Raw genomic sequence first — 10,160 nt, forward strand, 5'->3', positions numbered from 1 at the left:
TAAAAATGGGTAAGCCCACAAGCCCTTACGGTGTCTACAGAATAGTCTATGTGATTTGTCTGTAGACATTCTTAATATTAGCCGATAAAGCGTGTAAACTCCATACGTTCTTAGACTTTATGTATAGACTACAGGATAGAATTTGTTTATGCACAGTCTACAGGTATAAATATTGCCTATAGACGGTCTAGTAGTCTTACAGACAAATGTGAATGGGAATTTCATGGACTGTCAAAAACTTTTGTAAAGGCGGCGGCGTTCGGCGCACTTTGACCGGTCCCGGCGAAGGAATAAAAATGTGCCGCAGAAATAAACATGTTGCGCGCGAAAGCGACAAAACACCGAGACGACCACGAACACAAAACAGCGCTACTACCAACTGATTTGATTGCTGCTTCATGAACACCAACATACACGCGAAATCATGACAAGAAAAAAAAATATGAAAAACACAGATATCAAACACCTTCCTTCATATCGCCCTGCGCATGGAAGCGCTCGTGATATTCAACGGCGTCTTTGATTTTCTTCAAATTTCAATATTTGGCGGGCCCGATTATTGGGCCAGCTGAGTAGGTCCAACAATAAATTTCGACATACAACCTGTACATAAAACGCAGACTGACGGGTATCTTTAAAGTGCGGTGACTTCTTAAAGTTATAGCGCATGATATTCAACGGCTTCCTTGATTTCCCTCAATTTATTTAGACTACCCACATGTGCCCCGCTCCGTTGGCCACGAGGCCCTTTATTTTAGCCGTTTATGGGCCCCTTCTTGGCCAATCCTCCAGATCACATGTGCGCCTCTGGTAATGCGTCATTTTTGTGTCCACATCATTAATTAAAACACTTGCCACCATTAATTGTCTGGTTTTCACAAAAGAAAGTGCAAATTTGCGTTCGCTTATGGGGATGCGGGCTGCTGCAGCCACAACGTTAGTATAAACTTGTGTCGCCGCCTGCTGGCAGTTGCACGAAGCAGTAAGTCAGGCGGCAGGCGGCGACACAAGATTATGCTCGTACGCTGCAGCATCTCGCATCCCCATAAGCGAACGCAAATTTGACTTTTTTTCTCAGAAACCAGGCAACTAATTGTAGCAAGTGTTATACTAAGCGACATAGACTCCAAAATGCGATATTTCTCCAAAATTTGAACAAGAACAGTGCAGCGGTGAGCGCAAAACCTTTTTTCGAACATGCGCAGCAAGACATACAGGACCCTGTATTTACCTTTCCCATTCATCCTCAACACCAAATTTTGCGCGCACGATCCGCCTTTCGGGCGTATGCACAAGGGCGGGTCGCCCGAGGCGTGCTCTAGTACTTGGTTTAGTTCGGTGCATGCGCGGTAATTAGAAAATCAAGACGGGGTGATGGATGCCGTATTAAACATTACGTTTCGCTTTGAACGTGCTCTTCTGCAACAAGAATTTTGAAAGTGGCGCCTTCGCGCTTGTTGAAAGCGCGCAACGATGACCGCTATAACAGTGTTCCAATTCGAACGACACCGCACACTTGACAGCGCTTTGATCACTGTCGGCACACATGAGCAGTGGTGACTGAACTCATTAACCTCATTTCACCTCGAGTCGCATTGAAACAGCGATTTGTGGTTACATCCCGCACTGCCGTAACATGCAAAAATTGCGTCGTGATGCGAGGGAACGCGAGGGCTCACACATAGAGTGTGCGCGTGTCACTGTGTAACGTGAATAAGGATATGAAAACGTGATCATGAGCATTGCATACAAAATAACCCAACAACAAAGTCTCTTGCAAAACAAACAAGCGATAGCGTTATGGTTAAATAGCTCCTAAGAAAACATCATTCCCAGTCCGGCGTGGTCTAGTGGCTAGGATATCTGGCTTTCACCCAGAAGGCCCGGGTTCGATTCCCGGCGTCGGAAAGTTTTTTTTTTTTCTGGCAACAATTTTTTTTTCTAATAGGATTGCATTTATTGATTTCACTGTCTTAATTACCAGTTGTTAATTACAAAGTACTAGACATACGGACAGAACTTTCCGAGACTCTTAAAGCTACGCACGCGTACGTGTATTCGACAACCTGTACGTTCTAGACACAGCATGTTTATATTATTATTATTATTATTATTATTATTATTATTATTATTATTATTATTATTATTATTATTATTATTATTATTATTATTATTATTTCATCTTTTCAAGCGGGCCTTAATCGTCACTTCATGCAACAGTGAGCCTCCAGCATACGGCGAGCCTTAACGATACGAGTATAACTCATTCTCATACTACCCACATGCAACACTATCTCCTGCAAAGTGGAGTAACGGGAAAGCCATTCGGTAGGCGATTTCAAATTATGCGTTTCCCAAATACCGAGCATTTGGTACAATTGTCATTCGGCATTCCGTGCCAATAAATGAGCATGGCCTCCGAAACTACCAGTAACCATTCTCGGAGGCCATGCGTTGAGTCCATGCAATCAGCGCAACTTCCAAAGGTGGTCGATGGTAGAGGGCTCCCTTATAGCCATACCTTCCTCTTGAAGGACGACTGAGGAGCGAACAAATTTTGGAACCGAATGAAAATATGACTGCAGTGCGCGAAATTGCCACCGCGCCAGAAAATGTTACTGAAGTTCTTGCTCTATAGTCGTCGGTGACAGCCTAAGAATCAAAGCTTACATGTACGCTGACCAACTTAAACGTAATATGCATATATGCGCCAGCCAATCAGGTATGCTTATTTCCGTGACTTCAAGCAGTTTTGCGTGTCTGAATCGGCTTTTTTTTTTTTTTTTTTTTTTCGTACAAATCCGTTTTCATGTCACTAGTTTTAGGATATGGAACCTGAACGCTCTGGCAAATATTATGGGGGATCCTGATACCAGTGTTAGCCAAAATAATACTTTCTAGCTTGAAACAACGAGCTTTTGTTTTCCAATTAGCCTAGCATTAGAGTGTACTAGAATAAGGTCGAGTGGGCCGGACGGCGCTCTCCCGCTGAGGCGCCGCGTGTGGAAAAATTGTGCGAGGGCGCTGCGAGCGAACAGGCGTTGATTGGGGACACTTTCTCCGAGATTGGGGCGGAGACGTGCTACGCGGCATATTCAATGTACTTTCGCTGCGGGCGCCGAGGCAGATAGCTCATTGTACGCTCTTAAAATAGTGCGTTATTTCCACTGCAAATTTATGTTTACACCATTTTGTCACACATATATATATTTGAGGCAGGGATTATGCAGCACGGAGTTTTCAATTTTGCTGTCATTGTGAAGTGCGTCGTCTGCTAGCGACCGCGCGTTTGTTGCGCACACGCCGTGTTTTTGTTGTAGAGAGCTTGTATAGTGCCTTTTTTTAAATGTCTTCATTTGCTTTGGTACTCCTATGACTCAAGCCTTCTTTTTTCGCTATTTTAATGCACCATAAGGGTTTACCTGTCGATTATGTCGGTGTTCTCGGTGAATTTCTCAAATCGCCTAGTTAACATTTGGCGTAAATAAGGGGTACAGTATGAGTAATGTAGGCACAAGTTCAAAGTAGGTGGGCTAATTGCTGCCTTGGATAAAAAATTACGCATGCAAGTTCGCCGGAGGGATTTGAGTGTATTTTACGAGTGGCGCTAATTTGAGCACGCCACATGGCGTACCTCTTTGCATAGGATGGGTCCCAGAATCGAACGTATTTTATGGCACCTGCTCACGAACGAATTGCTTTCACTTCAGTATACATGCAGCAATTGGTCAAGTAACTCTATAAGTTGCTGAGCTATATGTTGCGTCCTTTTCAACAGCGTACCTATGCAAGCAGCTCCGGAGCGTTATCAATCTGTTTTACTAGCAGCGCCGAATGTAGTTCGGTGCCCTGGCAGAACTACAAAAGCCAATGAGCTCAAATTTAGGGAGAACGGGAGGCTCGCCACGGCAAATTTCTATGCGAAGTTTAATGCGTGTGGATCAACTGCAGGCCTTGGAAAAAAGAAAATCGTAAATGTTCGAAAGATCTCACTATAGAAGAGTTGTAAGTAATTACTGAACTTCGTGTTTTTTTTTTTCTCTCTTTTCTTTGTGCGCTATATATACGAGGTGTTTAGTAGGTTTCCCTGGTCTCTTCGATTAACTAAACAACATGCTTTGTTCATATTTGTGTAAAGTTAGGGGCACGTTATGGCTAATACGGAAGCGAAGTTCAACATGTGTATATTAATTATGGCAGTAGCAGTATATATTACGTATGCCAAGGACCTGGTGTGTTGTAGTTGTGTTTTACTAAAGCAGAATTTATGCCGCTGTCTGGCAGAACTTTGACGAAATAAATCCCACACTTACAAAAAAAAAAAAAAAAGAGGTGGGGTGGGGAACCTACGGCCAATGATATCTGGTGGAGTTAATTGTGTGGATGAATTACTGCCTTAAATTTGTAAAAAATTCTCCATAAGTGCTGGAAATAGATATATGAGGCCAAGGTTTCGCACCCATCCGTCATGTATGCGTAACCTTTTAAAATATGCGCATACATTTCAGACAACAGAATTTCTTAGTGCAGCTGCCCCAAGTAAACAGCCTCGCAGGAAATTGGGATTGTGATGCCGCAAGGTCGCATAAGTCAGCTGCATTTGTTTTTTGTTAAAAAAAAACGCAGGTAATGTCAAAAATAAGGTGACAATCTCTTTTGGTCAAGCTGCTTTACTTACAAAAGCATCAAGCACAATAGAAGTGTAATAAATAGATTATGTATAAGAAGTAAATGCAAATGTAGTCAACGCGGTGGCTCGGGGCTATGGCGTTTTGCTGCTGGGCAAAATGTCGTCGGTTGACTTCGCAGTTGTGGCCGCCGCATTTCCAGAATGAAGAAATCAGAAATGCTCTTGTACTGGGCGTTGGGTGCCCCTTATTGACCAGAATTAATCAAGAATCCGGATCGTTTAGGACCTTCCTCATAACCCACGGCTGTTGCTGAGCCACCTCCGATGAGAACGGCTGATTACACTATACCCACCAAATGTGGAAGTGTATGGTTTATGAGTGATGCACACATGTACACCGACCCAGAAGTATCGCTTTGTGGATGTAAAGGCTGACATAATGTAGATAGTTTTATTTATCGTATCAAGAAACAAGTGCGAAGTGCGTGCGAGCCCACGAGGATGATTGACATGTGCAGATACAAAAACGACGGATACCAGGTAAGGCGGGCATCGAGGAATACAACAAGGTGGTGGTGCGTGAAAGGAGTACCATCCCGTGTCATCACTCCTCGGGGGGGTATTTTGTAAGAGTCCACCTAGTGGACTGTCCATTTCGGCTGTCGCTGATTGGCTGCAGCTGCACGAGCGAGAAGGAGACTGGCTGGGGGCACCTGTCTCCTCCCAACCACCAAAGTATGACGCAAGGTACGAGACATTCAATCAAGATGTTACTCATTCATTACTGCGTTCTCAAAAGAAATATTAAGGTTGATTTGAAACTATGTTCCGCAAAACTTTTTTTTTTACTGCGACACCAATTAGGTGCTCGAAACTCAGTTTGCCTTGTCCGTCCGTCTGTCCCTGTGTGTCACGTCCGTTCGCCCATTCTGTAAACGATGACCGTTGTCGTCAGCGACGACACAGAACGATCGATGAATTTCTTTTTTCATCGTCAGGCCACCTCGCCATCGCCAGCTTCATCATTACCACAGCATCAAAAAAAAAAAAAAAAAAGAACTCCGCAACCGCCTCCGTGGGCATTCGAAATCATGCCATTGAAGCAACGTGCATTTGAGAGTCGAACGCGTTAACCACTAGCAGTGCAATCGGTGCAACGTTTTGAGCTCCACACAGCCCCTGCGAGCAGTACCATTTGTGCATCTATTTTGGAGGCCAGAACGAGCAATAATGCAGTGGATGAGCATTGAATTATGTAGACCACATGGATATAATTCTTTACAAGATGGCGGTGTCTTTGTGTACACTTCTTGGTTGTCACGTTCGTGAAAACAGCGTCAACAGCACACTGGAGGCTTACGTGAAATTATGATGATAAGCCTTAAACGTTGAACACAACAGCAATAAAGGATGCGCCGAGAACAAGGTTGTTGGGGGAAAACAATGTCGAAAGTATCGACAACGTCAATGCCAACTGCGGCTCCACAGATGATTTATACAGTAGCTCACAGTATTCAAAGGTGCCAAGTGTCCTTTTATAGTTGAACTGCAAACGTACAGAGAAAAGGAAATACCTCATTAAATCTCGTAGCTGGAATTGCATCCTTTCGCTTGCGACACCAGTTGTATGAGAACGTTCCGCCTCGGAGTCTATTTGAAGGTCCCAGGCGAGACCTTCAAAACAAGCTATCGAGCTTTAAAAGCATGAAGGTTTTCACACAGCAACTTTATATTGCGGTAGCAATTATATGGACACTCCAAGCGGACTTCTGCCATCAACGTCGCCGTCGCCGTGAGGTTCCGTGTGAACTCCAACGGCGATGAAATCGTCACCGCGCGCCGTATGCTGTATGTGCTCCCCGTGAAAGTGCGCGTCCCTCGCGCGCTTTCACGGGGAGCGAACGTACGGCGGAGAGCAAACGCGACTTCTTCCGTCGCGCGAAAGGCCGTGGGGGGGGAGCGCAGGCTGGGGGGGGGAGAGAGCGGAGGCGACGGTTAGCTGCGGCACCAAATGCGTATTTGTATAAAAACGTTGTAAGGCGAGAAGGTGGTAAAGACTACCGACGCTGCTCGACGAGTGTCCCGTTCTGATCTCGTCGAAAACCTCCGAGCCGCCGCCAGAGGCATCGGCAACAGTCACCAACGCCGCGCGCGTTCGGTGTGAACACGGACGAAACGCCGACGGCGTCGACAACACTTCTGCGCGTTGCTGGTGCTGCTACGTGTCCAAGTATATACAGCTGATAAAACTACTATCCTTAATCCGTATAGCTCTCTACTAATTTGCTATCGCAATGGATGCTTCGCCTTTCGGGCGAAACTGCGACATTTTTTTCTTGTCTACGGCCTAAATATTGATTTACAGAAAAAAAGTTGTCGCAGTTTCACCTGAAAGGCGAAGCATCAATTGCGATAGCAAATTTGTAGAGAGCTATACGGAGTAATGATATTAGCTTTATCAGCTGTATAAACTTGGACATGCAGCAGCACCGGCAACACGCAGAACTATTGTGGACGCCGTCGGCGTTTTGCCCGCGTTCGCTCAAAATGCGTGCGGCGTTGGTGACTGTTGTCGGAGCCTCTGATTTAAATAGGCACTTGGTGCCGCAGCTAAACGTCACCTCCCTTCCCCCCCCCCTCCCCCACGGCCTCTCGCGCGTCGGAAGAAGGCGCGTTTGCTCTACATATATGGTGATTGTAAAGGAGGAAAGAGACGCCTACTTCTGCAGCCCTTAAGCGAGCACGGCGCAGAACGCGCGTTCGTTCTCCGCCGTGCGTTCACTCCCCGTGAAAGCGCGCGCCCCTCGACCCCTTTCACTCGCACATACAGCGTTCGGCGCGCGGCGACGATTTCATCTCCATTGACGTCATACGGAACCTCACGGCGACGGCGATGGCAGAAATCTGCTTTTGAGTGTCCATATAATTGCTATCGCAATAAAAGTGGTGTAAGGAGACTTCATAATCGTAGGTCATCCCAATTTCCACACTGTAGTCACGTCGAGCAGGTACGTGCTTAGACGTTGTCCTACTCAATGATGGAAAAAAGAAATGCAGCCGTTTCGCACAAAACAATAAAAAATGAACGTGATGCTCTAAGGTTATCTCAATGAAATATAATTAAGTAGTAAAATAATGAGCCGCTGTGGCATAAAAAATGTGGTTGATCCCTCTTATATAGGAATCGGTATAGAACACGAAAGTGAAACGTGTCTTCACAGAAGTAGTGTAATGTTTATTGCACATTGATATATAATGTCTATTGGTGTTTTGTGGCTAAAGCGCCCTTAGGCGTTGATGCACCCACGCTGACGCCTGGTGGCACGTCTCCTCCATCACGACTACCAACGTCGATGACCATGAGCAACCGTCGTGCATATGGAAGCTGCACTACGCTGCACACGCTAGCACAACGCGAAAGACGAAGCACGTAACTGACACACTAATACAACGCGCAAGACAAAGCACGTAACTGAATCGTCACCGAGTCAAATCAGCGCGTACAGCGCGTCGTAATTGCAGCCTCCGCGATCAACTTCAGAAACATTTTCAGAGCTAATTGCGGAGGCCACGCTCCGCTGTGCTGAGTACGGTGAACGCCACCTAGCTGGCGTTGGTAGTGCTTCTTGATGCCAGCGTCCCTTCGAATGCTGGCATCGAGGCGTCGTAGTGCTGAGACCACCGAAGCGTTCACTGTCGGTGCGCGTTAGTGTCATAATGCAGTACTTCTCTTTTCTGCTCGTAGGCGGCGGCACCGCCCCGAGCAAGAGCGCGGGTACACGGAGGAGTGTTAGATATATAAGGCGCGTCTGTGTAGCTCTCTGCAAATGCGTTTGTGGCGCAATGGGTTAAACGCTCGGCGATCTATCGTCGCGGACCGAGAGGTCGTGGGTTCGATTTCGAAATTTTGCATGTTTGTGGAACTTTTTCTTCTGGTTTCTTTCTTTGTATTATGTTCTATGACGTATTTCCGTGACGTCAGTGAAGTCTTGGTGGACCCCGGCATAAAACACTTTCGTGTTAAAAAAGGATTACCACAACCAGGTAATAATTTCAACTAAATAAATATAGCCTAGTTAGATCGATGGTGTCTGAGTCTGGCTAAAGTATGTTCATGTACATAGTTCAATTCAACAGCCTGCAGTACTATGTCATACAAAGAGTAAGTAAGTACGTCACAAAGACGAAAAGGTGAGAATTTATGTAATCCATATGATTCTTTCCCCGCCATCATACAACTGTATGTAGGTTTCAAGATTATCAGGAAAAGTAAATGCGTGCGGGGACATTGCATCAGCGGTGGTTGGTGCCAGTCTTGCTCGAGTGACGTCTGCACTAATTTCAATTCGCGCCGAGTTTACTGCCTATAAGCCTGCGGAAGAATTCTGCCAGGGAGCTCTGGTTTCCGAGTTGCTCCCGACTGATACGCTTGCGCCCCGGCGTTTGTGCAGTCACTGGCAGCACTTGCATGGTGCGGCAGCCTGGAATTTTAGAATCACAAGAGAAAAACTAAATTGCGTTAGACTGATAAACCATATTTTGAAATGTGCATTATCGCTAATTTTGCGGTGAGAGGTTAATAAGCAAACGAAAATCGGAAGGTGGAACATCAATTCTTGAATTTTGCGCTTCAGAGGCCCGTGGGGCTAAATGGCTGCTGAAAGAAAGAAAGAAAGAAAGAAAGAAAGAAAGAAAGAAAGAAAGAAAGAAAGAAAGAAAGAAAGAAAGAAAGAAAGAAAGAAAGAAAGAAAGAAAGAAAGAAAGAAAGAAAGAAAGGCGTTGTGACAAGCGTATACGCTGTGTGGCTGGAATCAGGTGCAAGAGCATTTAGATACGGCGAATTTGGTGACAATGAAACAAAACTCAAGTTTAACGAGCACAAAGACTTTCTTATGTGATGTTCGTGAACGCTAGTCACTGCTTTTCAACTACTTACCCTCGGCTTTTGTTTGTTCTGCATCATTGACTGGTGGAAACAGCGGTGCTTGATTGAGAATGATCTTGAGAGAGACAGTGAAAGGAATAAACAAAAATTCCGGGAAGCAAATGTTTTCTACCCGCATTAGCAGGCTTTATTGTCGTTCCTCTGAATTAGACACACGTTTGGTTGATGAGAGAAATGCAAGAAAGAAGATCACGAGGGGACATGCCCGTGCGAATTTTCCCGAGGAGCAGAAGAAGAAGAATTAGGACCGAACCTCGGACGCGTCCTCATCGACCTCTCGCGTCTAGTAGCGCTGGCCCCAGAAGTCCGTCGCCTTCCTTAGCAGCAAACAGTGACCAAGGATCTCCTACACCTGTGTCGCCGCTGTGGGTGAGCATAGTTCGGGTATATTAGCGGTTTTCTTTATCTGAAGGCAAATGATTCCAGCCCTCTTTGAAAAGGGACGAAGTGGACGATATCCCGGCAGCTTGCCTAACTATAGTTAATCTTAACATCAGAAATAATACTAACTTTCGGTGCGTCAGTTCTGGGCTTCAGCCACAGGGATGTCTTTGATGCTGTTTGTGCTTTCATACAATCAACTAA

General features: G+C 45.5%; 1 non-coding gene across 1 annotated transcript; it reads left to right on the top strand.

Annotated features, from left to right (window-relative positions):
* The first annotated feature begins 1,836 nt into the window (after positions 1–1,836).
* On the top strand, positions 1,837–1,908 carry Trnae-uuc (transfer RNA glutamic acid (anticodon UUC)). Its single transcript has one exon. It is a non-coding gene; the product is annotated as a tRNA-Glu (tRNA).
* Positions 1,909–10,160: the final 8,252 nt, after the last annotated feature.

Source organism: Dermacentor silvarum, chromosome 7 (assembly GCF_013339745.2).
Source record: "Dermacentor silvarum isolate Dsil-2018 chromosome 7, BIME_Dsil_1.4, whole genome shotgun sequence".
Classification (NCBI taxonomy): Eukaryota; Metazoa; Arthropoda; class Arachnida; order Ixodida; family Ixodidae; genus Dermacentor; species Dermacentor silvarum.